The 18,566-nt window shown below is 33.8% G+C and overlaps 1 pseudogene; it reads left to right on the plus strand.

Moving 5' to 3' along the window:
- Positions 1–17,832, plus strand: part of LOC149559641 (plastidial pyruvate kinase 2-like) — a 57,614-nt pseudogene extending 39,782 nt beyond the window's left edge.
- Positions 17,833–18,566: the final 734 nt, after the last annotated feature.

Raw genomic sequence — 18,566 nt, forward strand, 5'->3', positions numbered from 1 at the left:
AAATAGGGGGAGACAAGATAATGGGGGAGATAAGACAACAAAGGCGGAGCATGATATACAGCATCAAATTTTGGTTACCAAGATAGCACTGATAATGGTACAATCAACTCAGGGGCAGTTACAATACTTTTGTGGTATATATATTGAACATTACAAATTTTGACTGTATATACAAAGCAGATTAGTATATGTACTCATAAGGGTAGTTAAGTGTTTTTGTCACTCATGTCAAAGGAGGAGATTGTTAGTCTCAAAATGGTTTTTGACAATTGAGTGCCAACACACTTAATCACTTTTTACATTGGAGTCGAGCACACTACATATGCTAAGCCACAACATGAGCCAAGTCAAGAAACCCAACAAGTGTCAAGTGATCCTCAGGTGCTGAGTAGACTTCAGGTGCCGAGTGAAGATCAGGTGTCGAGCATGATACAAGTGTTGAGTGACATTTCAGTGTCGAGTCATAGACAATGCCGAGCAATATAGAAATATAACAAGTGCTGAGTAAGCTAGTTTAGTATAAGTGTCGAGCATCAGAGATTAGTAAGTGTCGAGCAATACAGAATGCACATATGAGTTTGTAACATTACAAATTCAAATGTAAACCATTTTTATGGCTGACACATGATGAATCTCAAAGGATTAAAAGATAAGATTGAATCTTTTGTTTTTCCCATGCAATCAAAATGTAGCCAATAAGAAAAATGGTTAAGGCATGCAACCAATTGTTAATATGCAAGGAATGAGTGGAAAATAGTGATTCAATATGGATTGTAGATTCATACCTAACCCTAAGTCTTCGAATGTCTTTATAAAGAAGACAAAATCACATTGAATCCTATGGTGGATGGACGAGGGTGTGCAAGGAAAATTAATTCTTAGAGTGAAGAGTATCAGATCACAAAGGATCAAGATCAGAATAAGTAGATAAAGTTCTTGTATTCAACAATAATACTCTCCAGCAATTGTATTAGAAAGAAAATCCTATGGTAATAGGTTAGCTTAGCAGCTATTTTGTAAATCCTATAAATAGATGATGAAATCCTTTAGCAGGGTAACACTTCTTTTACAGTGTTTGAAATCCTTTAACCAGGTCACTATTGATATAGTGTAAAGACTTTAACAAGGCAAGCCTTTAATAGGGCAGACCATCAGAAGTGGTTAAAACCTTATTGTTGTAGTAAATTTTGTGGGTATCATCCCCACCACAGTTTTACCTTCTTATTTTTGGAGGGTTTCTGGGTTACCAAAATCTCAAGTGTTATGTGGTGATGGTTATGTGTTTTTCATAATTGTTTAATATGTTTATATGAATGAAATCTATTTTAAGTAAAGAAAAATTTTTAATGGACAATGCCCAATACTTTTGAATCACCCCCACACCCCACCCTCTCAGAAGCATTATTCCTATTTGAATATTCCAATAGCTAAATGTGGATCTATGAATCTCAGAAGCTGAGTGAGTGCATTACATTTAGGTCCTTCAACATGAAAGGGTAAAACACATTTGATTAATAATGTTGAATTCAATAAACCCTCAGATATGTAGCAGTAAGACTTAATGATCCTATAGCTAATTAGTGCCTAATCCATTGGGAAATTCCATGAATCAATCACACACATATATGGATATCTAATACTTTTATATATATTTAGATATATGATCTATCTATTTACCTTGTAAATAAAAATATGTGCTCAATCCAAACCTCATTCTTACATGATATCCTTCTCAATAAAATTGCAACCCTGTTGATTCACTGAAGCATTTACATAACCCCTTCAGTTACAAGCAACAATAAGACAACATGCAGCCTTAAGGGATTGTGAATACAATCCTGGCTCTTTATTCAAACATCATAAAATATTGAAGCTCATTGAGATAGGAGACAAAGATTCAAGATGAAACTCAACCTGTTGTTCTTTGTATTAATTTCTTTGAAACAAGACAACCATATCCATGAAATAAAAACATGAAATGACCTAACAGATCTAAACTATCTGTATTATCCTTCCTAATTCTATTCATACAAGAGAATTATGCTAAAGGAAATGGTTTCATAGTAAAAAACTAGAACCTTGCTGGTATTACTCAGAGAAAACTGCCAACCCCTACAAAAGAGAAGAAGGAAGAAAGATATAGGAGAAGAGTTCATTCCCAGATCTGATCTGAACATGACATCTATCCACTTGGAAAACCTTCTCAACACATTAAAAAAAAACTCTCTAATCTCTCCCCTCAACTAGTGAATCAAATCTTCATCATTTGGCCCTAAATAGCACAAAATATCTTAGATATTTGATGAAAAGAATAACTGATTTTATGCCTAATTTTAACTCACAACAACAACAAAAATCAGTTGAAATATGAATTCTAGAAGCATGCAGACTTTTCTAGAATTTTTTTTAGCCTCAAAAGACTCCAATATATGTTCCCCAACTGATTCTAACTTTCCATAATGAATTCTGCCCCTTTTACTAAGAATGCCCCTGAAATTCTAAATCTGCTTACAAAGTGTATTGGTGAAGACCTGCACAAAAATTGACCTCAAAAATGAAAATTTGGATTCTCCTGATTCTAGTGGTATATTGGAATGTCTATTTTTGATAAAAATCACCCAAGTTATGGCCTTTTGAAGTTCAAGCCCCCATTCATAGGTTTGCATAAATAAAGGAATGAAATTGAAAATTTTAAAATATTCCCTGGTTTGAACTATAGAAAAATTATAATCTGAAACCAATTTTTTTAATCCTAGAATGGATGTGCAGGCACATTTGGATATTTTTAAGAAATTTTCTCATATCTCCTTACCCAATTAGACAGCACCACTTGGCACATCTGCACTAGCTCTAATCTACTCAATAATGCAACTTGGCACTTGGTGATAGGCCACTAGATGCAAGCAAGACCCAACTTCAAATTCCACTAGATTCTTCAAATTTTGGCAAGTCACCAAGTCACTTGCTAGAATTTGTCAACTTTTTTGGTGGAGACTTGGCGCGAGATTTTATGACTACCTCACCTATCCACATCGGTGCCACCTCACCATGTGCCACATCATCATCACTACCTTGCTATGGTTATCTGGTGAGCATCTTTGCTTAGTAAGATAGCAATGATTAGTGGATCATCCATGTGGTGCCATATGAACACATCTTGAGTTTGGATGCCATGTTATCATTCTTGCATCTTTGTCTAAATTTTTTCTTAGGTTACCTTCATTTGACATCATTGACAAGTAGGCTCCACCATGAACTCAACCTTTCCATAAAATGTGAGGCTTTAGATACATGTGCATTGTGTAGTTTCTTATTTAAATACTATATAAGTCTTTTATGGCCTGTATGTGGGACTAAAGGCTTCAAAAGAAAAGGGCTTTCTGTTGTACTCCTATGTGCATGTCTCCTTTGTCAATACGTGGGTCTGCTAGTTTGACTGTCCCTGCTATTCTTTTATAGTTGCGAGATGATTCTCTTAACCATGTGTGAATAGAGCTTCCTATTTTAAAACTTTTCCACTCTTCCTTTGTTGGCATTTCCCACTTCCATGGTGATTTTCTCTTGCAATGATTTCTCTACTACTTAGCATGGGAAAGTGCTCCATTTTTATGAGTCCTCCTCTTTTTACATGCATTAGGGATTTCGATGTGCAAGGTTCCTACACTGAAGAATACCTCCACTCTTGGTGGCTTTTACATACATTATTTGCAACACTATTCCAAATAAAAAAGTCCATAGGATCATCCTCTTCTTCAGCAAGAAGTTCATGCACGAACCTTCCCTTAACCTTGCCAATCTCCATAAATTGATCTTTTCCCTTTGCAAAGCTAGTGACCCATTATCTTCAATCTCTGCTTGAACTTGACTAGACAAAATCTTTGGGTAAGTGTTCCAAGTTGAAGATAAAGAACCCTCCAAAAGGTAATTGTCCTCATAGCGTGATCCATCCAGCTCCTCCAACTTAAAAATTTCATAATTAGTCCCCATTCAGGGCATATGATTCTCAAGTATAGATTCTCTTATTAGGCTATCAGCAAAATCATCAACTGAGAATGAATAAGGGTTACAATTCTGTGATGCCTGTGCAACTTTTACAATTTTCTATATAATTTCTTCTTCTTTAGAGGGATCATTCAGCTTCTTAGATAGAGGAGATCCAATCAGAGTTCTTGGCATGTTCAACCTTGCATCACTAAGATACCCTGGAACATTCTCTACTTTTATCATTGGGTGAGGAAAGCCTTCCTAGATTCTTGGGCCCTCAAATATAGAATTGTCCTTTCCATTTTTATTTGTATCACTAAATCCAAATTCTAGCAACCAATCATGTGGAGCTTTACAATCATTCTTATCATTTAGATTTTTAGATGAAGCTACCAAGGGTGACATCAAGTTTGCTTAGATGCCACCTTCCTCGTGCCTGATTTGTGAGTATTTTTTTCTCTGACCAGTCTTGAACATAGTCAAATGAGGGCATGGCTTCAAAAAAGGAATTATTCATTAAAGAAGACTATATATTATTTCCTATTTGTGCTTCATTATGTTCACCATTCATTTTCTCTATTCCATTTTCCTTGAAAATTTGGCACAAAACAAAAGCATCCTGCAAACCACTCAAACCTACACATTGCACTCATCTAGACAATATTCATGCATCGACCAATCTATTCTTTTCCCTTGTGGGGCTCAACCCATGTAGAAAACTAGGGTTTTCTTCATTCCCATTGCACCCAAGTGAGAGTTGATTTTACGATCTTTACCAGTTACTTTCCAATAACTAGCTTCAGTGGCCTTATTTGTGCGTGACCCATTTGGATACTTTCTATCACGAGGACTGAAGAAATACCATTCCAAATCCCTATTGGGCAAGAAAGACTTATCTTGTTTTCTTACTCTCAAGAAAGCATCTTCAACTTTGTCACTCATTTTCTTTTGTCTACCCTATGACTTTATCAGAGGAATGAATGTCCAAACATTAGGCTTTAAGCTCAATGCTCCATTTTCCTGAATAATCTCTTCCACAACCCCAAACATATTCAATGTACATGTCATTGGATTTGAAGAGGAATATTCTTATGTCTAACATTTAGTGAGTCACAATTGTTTCAATCTACCAAATTTTGCACCATCCCACATACCTATTAGCCTGATGTAATAAGTCAAGCCCCAAAGTGGGTCTGGCAAAATTTTTTTCATTTTCAAACAACTGATGTGCAAACTGATCTATCGATCACCTTAAAATAATTAAAACCAAGTTCGACCACTGATTAATCAATTGAAACCCATTTTACCACTGATTTGCAAACTGTGAATTTCATGTCAAGAGGTCTGTTGACTGGCCTTAAAAACTGACCCAAACACCTGATTGAGCTCTGAAAACTGGTACACTGACTCTTTGTTCTGCATACTTTTACCTTGTCAGATCTCATCATATGATGAATTCCCAGTCAAAAGATATTGATTGTCAAAGTTTCCTTCTTAGAATTACCTACAAGTAAACAAGTCAGAAAACAATAAATTGGGTTTGGAATTGGCCTTGAAAATTGGGTAAACTGACACTTGGGAAAACAAAAACTGGGGTGTTGTTTCATTGTCATGATGTTAGTATGAATCTATGATTTGGGCTCACGAAAATTAAAAAGACTTAAATGGCACTCAGTCAAAGTGGGCTACTTGGAAATTGTAGACTTAAACAATGGTAGAAAAGTGGTTTTGACAAATGGAATGGACCTAGAAAAGTGTGCAAATGAATTCGTTATGACTTAAGAACTGACACACTTGGAGTATTTTCAGTGGACAACATAGTGGTACAATCCATTTGATCTTACCAATCACAGATATCAAGTTATGACATCCCAAATAGGAGTACCAAACAATCTACATTTGTTGACACCAGTAAAAAGATAGAAATTGCGTTTGGAATTGCATTTAAAAATTGATCAAATGGATTTGTTATAAGTTGAAACTTGAAACATAACAAGTCTCTGACGTTTACAACTCAACACAAAAGGAATTTCAGCATTTGGGTCAATTGGGTCAAATTTATAACATGTCAAACAGGGCTTCATAGAATTTGGAATTACTTGCAAAGGCATGAAAATAGTAAATGACCAACTTTGAGGGATTCAAAATCTAGTCAAACAGACTCGAAATGATTCAAAATTTGAAACATAGTTTCTTGGATATGGAAACTAGACACTCCCAAAGTGGTGAATCACAAAACATTTCTAGGTGTGAGATATTCAAATGCAAATAAGGCCTCCTGCCACTATTTGACATAGGTGAAAATGAAGAATCGATACTAGCTCAAAACAAGACTTCGCCAAATGACTTAGAATCTCAAAATAACTTCATGAAACACATAAATGCATTGAATGGAAGGTGCTAGAAGCATTATACACCTCATAATCTTTTCAAGTACAACCAGGTACATAGGCATCAAAAGGCATTTATAGGGCTTAGTCTCTCAATGGAACTCAAAATTGGGGCTACAATTTTGAGCACCCACTAGTACATTTGCACTTGTTTTTCTACCAAAAATTTTGACCAAAGCTCTTTTTTTTTCATTCCCGCGTTGGTCAAAAATTAAAAATAATTGCCTGATTTGGTCGAAATTTTGACCAACATAAGTTTTCCCAAGTTGGTTGAAATTAAGTTGGTCAAAATTTTGACGAACATGAAAATCACATTATGAAATTTTTTTTTAAATGACCTTATGTTTCAATTTTATGTTGAAAATTGCAGTTTTCTTGTGGCTTCATTCGTGCAGGTAGTTTTGGCTTCATTCACGTGAGTAGCTTTGTTGGGGTTCTTTTGTGCATTGGGGAATCAATTTTGTTGTGGCTTATTTTCCATAATAATAATGTTGATCCTTTGTATTGATTCAATGTAGTTGCATATATATCATCTACCTAGATGTTAAATCATATCAATCTTTTATCAGGGATTGTGATATCATCGTGGAAACTTTAGGGTTCTCGATCAATCATCATTTTTAATGAGTTTTTATGAATCTGGGCTCAGATCTATTTCTATGCATTTGCTATAACTATTTTTGGGCTTTAATCTGCAATGTGAGATGCTTTTTTTTTGGTAGGTAATTTAAATAGGAAGCATTTTCTACTGCTAATGTTTGAAAGTTTTTTTTATAAATGATATCTAATTTTATTATTAGCAATATGCATGAAATCTTATAATAGGAGAATATTATCAATATGCATGAAATCTTTACGGTCATACAAGATTTGCTTTCATTTAGAGTTGCATAGGTGTTGAAACTCCTTTATTATATACAGGTTATTGCTGGAACTAACTATTTGAAAACATCATAATGTGGGTTATTTTCATATTGCAACACTGTTAGCCAATCAAAAAAGATGTAGATTTGAAATCTGTTTCACTTTTTTTTTCATCCTAAATTAAAATACATCTACATTATTAATAGTCATTTTTTGCGTTTCAGGTGCAATTTAATAGATATCCCCCTTTTTGATATGTTTGTTGAGTTAGTCCTTTGCTCAAAAAATAAATTAAAAGATCATTTTATTATAGGGCAATGAAGTCAGAAGTGGAGATCTACCACAGCCTATCATGCTCACAAACGGCCAAGAGTTTACTTTCAGAATCAAAAGAGGAGTGCGCTCTGAAGACTGTTGAGCATGAATTATGATGATTTTTTTAATGATGTGGAGAAAGGAGACATACTACTTGTTGATGGTACGTTCTCTTGTGCTGGCTTGAAAATTCATTTATTAGTTGAAAAGAACAAAATTACTAATGTTATTCATAGCATTTTCATATCTTTCTATTTCTTATCGTTATTTGAATTTCTCTAGGGGGGATGATGTCACTGCAAGTGAAGTAAAAAACATCAGATTTTATAATTTGTGAAGTAATTGATGGAGGAGAGCTTAAATCATGATGACACTTAAATGTGCATGGAAAAAGTGCTATCTTGCCTTCCATTACAGGTTAAGACCATCTTATCAACTCTCAGGCATGCATAGAAAATTAGATTTTTGTTGCTTATTGACATGTACATCTCAATCTGCTTCTTTTTGAAGGACTTTGATTTCATTTTGATTTCCCTTTTTTATACCTAATATTGATTGATTGAAGTTACCTAGAATATAATTGAATGATATGTTTATCAATCTTGAAATATGTGTAATATTTTTATTTTGTTGTTGCTTGTATATGTGATGAGTTGTTTTGACCAACACAACATCTGAGATAGCTTAATTTGGTATTTGATAAAATCTATTTCTTGTCTTTTTTTGCGCAGATAAAGATTGGGATGATATTAAATTTGGACTTGAGAATGGTATAGAACATTATGTTGTTTCCTTTGTTAAAGATGCTAAGGTGGTGCATGAGTTGAAAGATTACCTTAAAAGTAAACGTTTGAAGAAAAATTTTAACTTTCCAGTGTAATATAATCCTTTGTAGACAGTATTGGGCTTCATATAGCATGTTCCCTTAATTTATATTTTAAATTAGAATTTAAAAAGTGATAAAATATCAATGCATTTATATTTGTAATTATGTGAAGGTTGTGGTGCGGATATCCATGTGACTGTGAAGATTGAAAGTGCTAATTCAATACCAAATCTTCATTCAATTCTTTTTCCATTAGATTGGGTAAGTACAGTCTCCCTAGATCATAGGTTTTAGTTGGATAAGTTATTACTTTATGATTGGTGATATTGCTTTGAATGGGGTTAATAAATTATGTGAAGTCATGCTTGTCAAGCATTATATAGAAAGTTAAATGAACATGCTACTTTTTTTACTATTTAGTCATGCATGTATTTGTTTGTATGTTGGTGCTTTTCCATTGTTAGTTTTTGATGGTTTTTGTATGTGTAAGAATTTGCCTAAGGGAAAAATTCACTCAGGAACTAAGAACTCAAATGCAAGCACACAGTAGACCAAAAATGGATATGATCAATTAATCAGACTATGTCTGAATACATTTCTCTATTCAGAATGTGATGTTCAACATAGGAGGAGTGCCTGTATATAAAGGCCTCTCAGGAAGCACCTAGAATGTCTCTAGAAACAACCAAAAGATAAGACAACTAAGCACCTTATCCAACATTCTAGATGACTGGATAAGAATGATAAGTATCATATCTGTGTAGAATATTCTTGTGTTGTAGACAACATGTGCTTAAAAGAGGTGTGGACCACCCCTATGATGTCATCATGAAAACTCACAAGAGTGTGCATACTCCTAGGTGTCTCACAAATAAAATAATGCATAAACCTAAGTAAACTTAAGTAAGTGCAATAAGTAAATACTTATTTACACCAATAGTATTGCTTTGATGTAAAATAAAAAATATAAAAGCTTTACTTGTGAATATGTTATAATCTTCTTTAAATTTTTGGCAAGGACTATGAGATTCAATAAAGATGTTTTTAAATCAATTTTTTTTATTGTCTATCATTCAGTGAAGTTAACTAGAATGAGACCATCATTTAGCTACTTGACTAATTCCTAGCTATTGATTTTTTACATTGTAGTAGTTTCCTCATAGAGCTCAGGATGGTTCTGTCAAGAAATGAGAGAGCAAAACTTAAACGTGGACACTAATATCTAAATTGACACTTTGAAAGGAGGGATAGATATATTCTTTATCCTATAATTTTCACATGAAATCAATTAATGTAATTTTTTTTCCTGTGTGAGTAAAATCTATGAGGCCATATAGCCTTTGGAGAGTTTTCTAAATGTGACATAAGTTGGTTAAAATGGCATAACTCTCAACTATGAAAATCTTGACATCTTCCTCATTCTAAGACTGTTTTCTTCTAATGGGCATTTTTATGTCATCACAACTCCTCATAATTGATTGTACTAGGTACATTCCCATGCAAGACTTGTTGGTATCTTATGCTTAAAAAAATTTAGTGTATGTATTTAAACATGGCATTCTCTTCAGATTCTACTGTTGTAATTCATAAATTTGACATTAGTTGAATCTCATAAATTATGCCTTTGTTATCTTTGTCCTCTCCATCTTTTATCTTGACAACAAAGGGCTTAGAAGTTTTGAACTATCAAGAAACATTTTTCTATGAGAGCAAATGCACTTTTCCAATTCCTAACAAAGATGTTGTGGCGTGCAAGGGCTATGGGTATTTTTGTGCAGTTGTCATACCATGCATGGGAAAAGATCTTCTATTTGTCATAATTTTTGTCAGTGCTACCTTGAGAAGAATTTAGGGTTAGCTTTAGGTTCATTCTAGCTCTGATTCCATCTTGTCACCTTTTTTTTGGGTATGAGATGCCAGATTTTGAATACATAGGATACAAGCTAGGTTTTAAAAGCTAAAAAACATTGTCTTACAAGTTAGATTTCAACAGCTAAGAAACAATGATCTTATTGTTAGTCCCTACCACCCATAGGTGGGGACTAATTTTTTCATTGCACTTTTCAATTATTAGTTTCCTTGGGACTAGAACGAATGTTAAAACAATCCCACTAAAATCCTCCTTTGTTGTGCATTTTCATTTACCATTATTTTCTAGTTCGATTTTCCCTCTATTTCTATTGGTTTCGGATGACTTTCCTAGTAGTCTTTTAAATTTTGTTTCTATAAAATCCACTAAAATGAAAACCCACCTTCTACCTATTATATGCATAGCCTACAAGATGCCCCTTGTGCATGTTTCACTGCAATTACTTCTTTGACTTGGGTCCCTTCATTGTTGTGGCCTGTGCTCATTTTCTCAAAATGAGAGTCATTGATTTGGGCTTACAGTGACACACCCTTTACTTCTTCCATTTAATCGTATCAGATTTGTTTTTTATTTTCTTTTTTCTAGATCATAACTGCCAAAGCCTAGCGTAGTTCTTGCAATTCTCATCTATGGTTAGTTCTCTAAATTATTTTCATTTTTTTGTTTATAGTCCCACATGAATAACAGTAGAAATTTTCATATTTTCCCTAGTTTTTAGGAGCTCGCTCAGGGTTCATTCTCTAAAATATTTTTTGACACCATCGATTTATTTGGTCTTCTTCTCTTACTTTTTCTGTTAGGGTTCAATTTCTTTCTGTCTATTTCTTATGTTTCATCATCTAACCGTGTTTATGTTTTGTCTAGACCGTAGCCTCTAAATCAATGCATCCATTGTTACAGTAGCCATGGCTGATATCATGAAACATAGGGCATTTGTGCAGAGCCTTCACTCATAGCATAGTACATCTTATACTCAACACCTTCTTTCCCTTTCATCTCAAGGAAAAAGATTTTGTTCATGGGGTTAAAATAGGGCAAAAATAGAGAATGTCTCTAAATGCTCATTGCATAGTTCTCTAATCTTGTCTAAACACCATTGTTCTCATTTTATGACTCCATGTTCTTAATTGAATGGTAAATCAAGAAAGGCCAAAAAAAAACCCATCACACTTGAGACCTGAGATGGGGCATCCCATCCTTCCCATCCTTCGTTGAAGCAAGTACAGAGGACACTAAATCTTGGAAAAAAAACTTCTATGAGTTTGGGCAGAATAAATGCAAGTAAAAAATGGCTCACAAAAATGTTAAGAATGAACATGAGGTGTCACAAGAAATATCACATAGGAGAATAGATGCATAGCCAACCAAAAATGACTTTTTCTTCCTTCACAAAACCCTCTTCATGAAAAGTAGTGATTTGTAGGGAAAAAAGGGTTGAAAAACCCTCGATCCTGCTTTCCAAAACCTTTCAAAATTGTAGAGGCTTCACAACTATTTTTTCAAAAAATGAAAAAAATAATTAATTTTTTTTAAATTGCTCAGATTTTAGTGAAAAATTGCATCATTTTAATAGATGCTTGTGGTTATCCTTGGTCTACATAAGAACCTAGATTAAAGATTTGATCATATGTATAGACCGTAATCAATGGATAAATTTCAAACTTGCCTTTGTTCCTTTACGTGTCTATTTTCTTGTGAGTGTTTATGCCCATGTACAACATTATTTTCTTCATCCTCTTTATCCTTTTCAAAACATGATATGTTCAATTTCCCAAATCAAGCTTACTTTAATGATTCACCATCTGTTAGGTTCCCATTACATTTCTAATTTAAATTAAAAAAATTAAATTGCTAGCAGTAGAACTAAATATTGGTGAACTTTTATTGTTTTGTAGATTATATCTACCATTTGTGGAGGCATTACAGATCTCTCCTTTCATGTAGTGGGCTATATGTGGTAAATTTTGAATTTTTTGCTCACAGCTTCATACTCGGTAAGTTCTGTCACTGATCTTTATAGTTGGCCCAATTTGAAATCATACATTCTATTAATGGCATTTGTGCCTTTATGGAAAGACAACATTCTATACATGTAACTCATCCCCAGGCTATTATATACTTCCTAGACAATAGTACATTTATTTATTCAATAACAATCCTGGCTAATATTTTTGAAGTCTGCACATTTAATAAGAAAAAAGACAAATTGAATTTGGAAAACTAGTTCTAGAGAGATCATATCCTGAGCCACCACAAAAAATTTAATTTATAACTCTCTTTACTTTTCTTATGATTCTATGAAGTCTTATCAAATATTAAATGTACAAGGACTCTCATGTAGGTGCAAGAAACATAGCTACTGAAGTTGATAATTTGTATTAAGACATGTACTAAAAATATCAAAGGTGCATATCAATGTTGGAACCCCCATCAAGTGGTGGAGAAGGTAGACCATTCTCATCATCTTTGATATCTTTTGGACAAACAGAGTTAGGAGATGCACCTAGAAAGAGAAAATAACAACAAAAATGCACAATGCAGCTACAGTCAGAGAACCAACAGTCCTCATCCATATATAGCTCAGATAAAAAGTGTTCTTCAAAGTACTCTCTATTCTCTTTGGCCATCCAAAAGGATTCCCCTATACACCATTTGGCCATCGGCAAGGATTCCCCTGTAGATTATTCCAAATCAGCCTTGAGTCTTACTTTCCTCTTATGCACTTTTCTAGTATTATTTTGATGCTCATACAATCACTCTTATTAGAGGCATAGCTAATGCCTCTATCCAATTTTAAATTTTATACATAGTAAAACAGTTTCCACTAAATTGTTTTGTTTTAATTGGATACTTTCCCTGCATGATTTAGAGTCAACAAGTGTTTGTGTTGTTTTTTAATAGATCCACTTGGTTGTATGTTCTAGCTGATGCTTTTCCCTATTCACTAATTTTCTCAACTTCTTTTCTTTAGTAACTGCATGCATTTTTGTTTCCCCATTTATCACTTGTGGATGTCTAGAAAATTCTTTTCTTCATCCCGTGCATTGTTTTTTTTTTCCACCAATTTTTAGTTTCATGTTATATATAAATCTAACCATGAAAGCTGCCAGTTTGATACAAAAATTTGTTGTTCAAACATATTAGTGTAAAATTTGAGCTTCAACTAAGTTTTTGATCATTACATATTTCACTATTTTGTATCCATTGTTCCTTAGTATGCGTGTTTGTTGATATTAAGGCACCGAAAGCAGTGCATTGGATGAGAAATGACAACAACCATTTCAGCAGTAGCAACAACAAGGTTCATCAACTATTATATCACCAATATTTGCAGATCAGCCAAGAATAGATTACAAAAGAATGGTTTTACTTGTCCACATTATTACCTTTACATGAATCTATACACAATATTAACCAAAATAAAGAATTTAGGTGTCCACTACCACATTAATTCACACAAAATATTCAAATAGAAATCCAAAAGTCATCTAAGGTATGAAATATGTGGCAATGTTCCTCCACTAAGAAGGGAGAGAGAAAATTATAGGTGAAGGTGCTCCTTTATTATTACCCCATCTCAAATAGGCCCATATTCACAACACACAGTAGGCTCTAACCACCTCCACAATTGGAGCTCTACACATTGGTCAATTTGTTCCAATAGATACAAATTATGAGTATGTAAAATGTAAATACATTATGGAAGATTTTCATACCCTTGGATAAATACTAGAAGGATACAACATCTAGGTGCTTCCATTTTGTTCGATTACTTCTTTGAAATTTAGTTATTGTGTTGATGGTTGGCTCGCATTCTTTTTAATCATGACAGCATTATTTTCTTGATATTTTTTCTATATATATTTTATTTGATAAAACTCACTAAGGATCTTACATGTTTTTGTTTTTTGTAGACTATTCATGCTCCCAACATTTCTTCAACCTTTCCATCTACAAAATTTTAGTTAAGTCATCCATTTCCATAGCCTTGCAATTTTTTGAAAAGGATGTTTCTATATGTGTTTTCTATAAATATGTTCTGCTCTATAAATTCTTGCAACTTGGATCGAAATCATAAGTTTCAAAACTAGTCATCTGCTTCAATTTTGATAAAAAAATTCCAACCCTCTACATGCAAAACATTAGCAACATCAAGAAGTGCCAAGGAAAAGCTTCTCCTAGGGTAAACTCAACTGGAGAATCGAGTCTCATATTGTAGCTCATGGATGAACAATGAGTGACTTCCTCTATAAGAGTGGATTAGAATTAATAGTGAAGCTTTTCTCATTTCATATAGAATATAATTTTCTCTTAAGCTTCGCTGGAATACCTTCACATGCTAGGAATTGTGTGGTAACGGCTCTCAACAAATATTTCTCAATCTCTCCAAAGACTCTAGCTCTGCAGAGTTGTAAGGGAATGTTAACTGCTGTTGATTAATGGTTCTCATTAGTTCCTTCTTCAACTTTGTGTCACTCTATTTTAGTACTTCCATGCATTTGACTATGCACTAAATCTCTAAATCTCCGACTCTATTCTTCCTCTATCATGTGCCAACTAGAGCTCTGTACTAACCATGAACATCTGTTCCATCTTTCCCACTGAGCTTGCCACAAGTAGGGACTAATTCTACATGCAGCACTTGTTTTGTTAATTTTTACCTTCTTTTGAACTTGGTATCCAAGATTTCTTGTTTTGTCTCTCGTAAACACCACTTAACAGTATTTGGCTAGTCTCTAGGATATCTCACACACCCAAATATTCAATCAACTCAGTTGAGGTTGAAAGATACCACCTAGAGCATTGACCAAGATAGTCTCCCAAACAACAACACCCTTGTCTTTTGTCCCTATTTAGGTAAATATTTAGCTTTCCAGATGTCCAGACCCCATATAGCAGTTTATATGTCAATCTAAATAAACTGTGAATGATCATGCATCTCTTAGTATTCATGGCTCCACTATTTGTCCAAACAACAGTGTCAGAGTGTAGAATTGTCTTGGAGTAGGGTTTTTGCAAAATAATTTGTGTGCTCGGTCTATAGGATCTCCATTCTCTAGTACACGTGTCCAATTTTGTGATTTGCAGAGGGAAGGGCAACATTCTTTAATGCAAGTGTCCATTTTTTATGGCCATATAGGGTTGGAGCACCCAAATATTGTGTAAGTGACATGTAGTGGTGAATATAAGTTGTGTGTCTTTGTGCTAGTCTCTATCCTGCAGAAGCATCCATCTTGAATGCTAGTGCTCCAGTTGATTCTCCAGAACAAAAAATTGCTTAGATCCTTGTTCCTTTGTTTCTATTCCCTTTTCTTCTATCTACTATAGCCTACAATATACAAAGGAATGCATACTCTCTCTCTCTCTCTCTCTCTCTCTCTCTCTCTCTCTCTCTCTCTCTCTCTCTCTCTCTCTCTCTCTCTCTCTCTCTCTATCTCTCTCTCTCTCTCTCTCTCTCTCTCACACACACACACACACACACACACACTCGCACATGCGCACACACATACATAGGTGCATCTTCGCATACATCCATGCACAGATTTACTTGTTTACATTTTACATTTCCTAACTTTTTATTGATTATAATCTTTATTAAATCTAAAATGGTTTTAGAGTACATTATCATGTATAATATGATTTATTTCACATCCGAGTGAATATAGTCAAATATAGTGAAGGTTTAAATTTAGGCCTAGTTTGAATCTGTAACTTCTTGTGACCTAAGACTTAATTTTTGTTCTTTCAATAGCATAAGCTGCTTGCTTTGAGAACACTTTTGGCTTTTTTTTCTAAATTCTTAGTTTCTTCTAACCATAAGGTTATTTCTTGGCAAAGAGATTGGTGATATGATTGTGATGAAAGCTTCTAAAAATGCTATCCTTAAAAAGCAATAAAGAAGCACAGGTATCATGACTCCCACGAGTTTACTTAAGAAGACTTAATTTCTATTCTTTCAATAGCATAAGCTGCTTGCTTTGAGAACACTTTCAGCTTTGTTCTTGAATTTTTAGTTTCTTTAAACATAAGGTTATTGCTAGTCCAAGGGTAAACTTTTTGTACGAGTTTACTAAAAAGTTCATAAATGGATAAAAATTGTTGATCTAGATAGCTGTATAAGCTTACAATTTTATGAAAGTACTTCATTGGATATTTTTTGATATTTATATGCTAGTGGTCCCTTGGACATTATTGAATGTTTTCTTTCATTTAGTTTATTTATGACAAGCATTTACACACTGCTTGCATGCGAATGGTCATAGCCACCTTCATTTTTAGCCACACTCATTCAAGTTATGCATGTATTGATTTTTTAATAGTATTTGTATGTTCTTTAGGATTCTAACAATTGTCTCTTCCTTCCTCTTCTTTAGGCTATGGTAGCTCAAGTGGATCTTGGAGCAAAGCTTCCTATCGAGGAAGTTCCTTTACTTTGGGTAATTTTATAGAGTTTTTTATCATTAGTTAAAATGTTACACATATCAAAGAAATTCATTTCTTGAATTCCATGTTTGCAACCATTCTTATGAAGGAAGAAGAATATTTTATATAATATATAAATTTTTCTGGTTCTTTAGATCCTTTTGGTTTGATTCATGATGTGAAGGTTAGCTAAAGAGTTATTTGAAGCTCTAACAAACAATAATTTGGTCCAGATTAGCAAATGTCTTTCTTTGTAATTTCTCAGTATAGAAAATGATAAAGATATTTTTCAATTTCTCAGGATACTAGTAGGGAAAAAGTGAGCAACATAATGGCAGCTCAAAAATGTGGAAAAATCCCTGCTCTCCATGCCCAGCCCCCATCTTCTATCATAAGAGAAATAATTGGTTTTTTAAACTTTTAAAGTCATCCTAATTGCATAGAGTTTGAACAAATGAAAGTAAACAAAAACTGCAAACCGTGAGTTTTGAAATATTAATTTTTTCTTGTTAATTTTGAGATCACTGATTATGGATAGTTGTAACATAAATCTCTTTAACACTGTTACATAATAACTCTACCAGAATGATAATGGAAAAACATGTTGGAAAGTATGATAATTCACCTAATGCCAACTCGAGTAGAGGTTTTAGACATTGCTATTGCTATACGAGAAGGTGTAGATGCTATCATGCTCTCATGAGAAACAACACATGGAAAGTATGTATTTCTTTTGACAAAATTGAAGTTTTGGATTTCTTTTTTTGGAAGGCACAGTTCAAGAAGATTTTGAATGAGTTTCATTTCTCCATGTTGCTTCTGTCAAGCTATGAATGTCATGCAAACTGTTGCATTACACACTGAAGCAACTACATTGAAAGAAGCACCTCCTACTAACCTTGGTCGTGCTTTCAAGGTTGGCAAAAGAAATTTATAATCTACATTATTTTCTTAAAAATGTGTGTAGTGTCTAAATGATAAACTCAATCTTTTATTTGAGAGCAAAATGATGCTCACCTGCTTAAGGAATTTCAATTTTCTAGAGACATATGAGTGAGATGTTTTCTTTCCATGCAACGATGATGTTGAACACTCTTGGAACCTCGATCATGGTGTTTACTAGGACTGGGTTTATGGCTACTTTACTTAGCCATTATTAGCCATTATTTTCCTTTACAAATCAGTATGCATCTTGGTCATTATCTTGCACTATAGTTTTATGCTAATCATCTTGTAATCAAGTTATTTTTACAAATGATTTTCATGCAAAGCTTATTGTTTGTATTTTTTTAATCTATCTTGCTCTCTTTAATCTATGCAATCTCTTGATTTGCAAGTTAGGCATTGCTTTGACTAAATTTGTTGATCATATTGTTCTGTGGGTACAAAGAAAGGGTAAAATAGAGGCTTGCTCTATATTGGGGTATAAAACCAATATACATGCCATTCTCTGATGATGTTGAAGAGACCTTTTCCACTGTTTTGTCAATATTGCAGATAAATAAGATTTTAGTGGAGTGCTTGTTTCTATAGTGTTGTCTTGTGGTAATTGTGATTTGACTAGAACAAATCTGCATAATTTATCAAATGAAAATGAGTATAACTAAAATGTTAAGGTCTAAAGATCATTTATTTTATTTTAATTGATTACAGATTACAACCGTGGATGAGGTAAAGTAGTTTTACCCTCTTTTTGGCCTAGGAGCCAACATAGCTCTGATTTTTTCAAGGCAAACTGTGAAGTACTTTTTGAATCTTCAGAAGAACCTAGGATCTAGTGTGGATGGTTGGGCAGTCTCCTTGAAGGGAATGATGAGTATTGTGGTGGTTTTGGGGCTTGGCATTTGCAAAATTTACTAGGGGGTAAATAAATATGTAGTGGATGATCCTACAC

This window comes from Cupressus sempervirens, chromosome 4, assembly GCF_028749045.1.
Source record: "Cupressus sempervirens isolate cs-2001-9-10 chromosome 4, ASM2874904v1, whole genome shotgun sequence".
Lineage (NCBI taxonomy): Eukaryota > Viridiplantae > Streptophyta > Pinopsida > Cupressales > Cupressaceae > Cupressus > Cupressus sempervirens.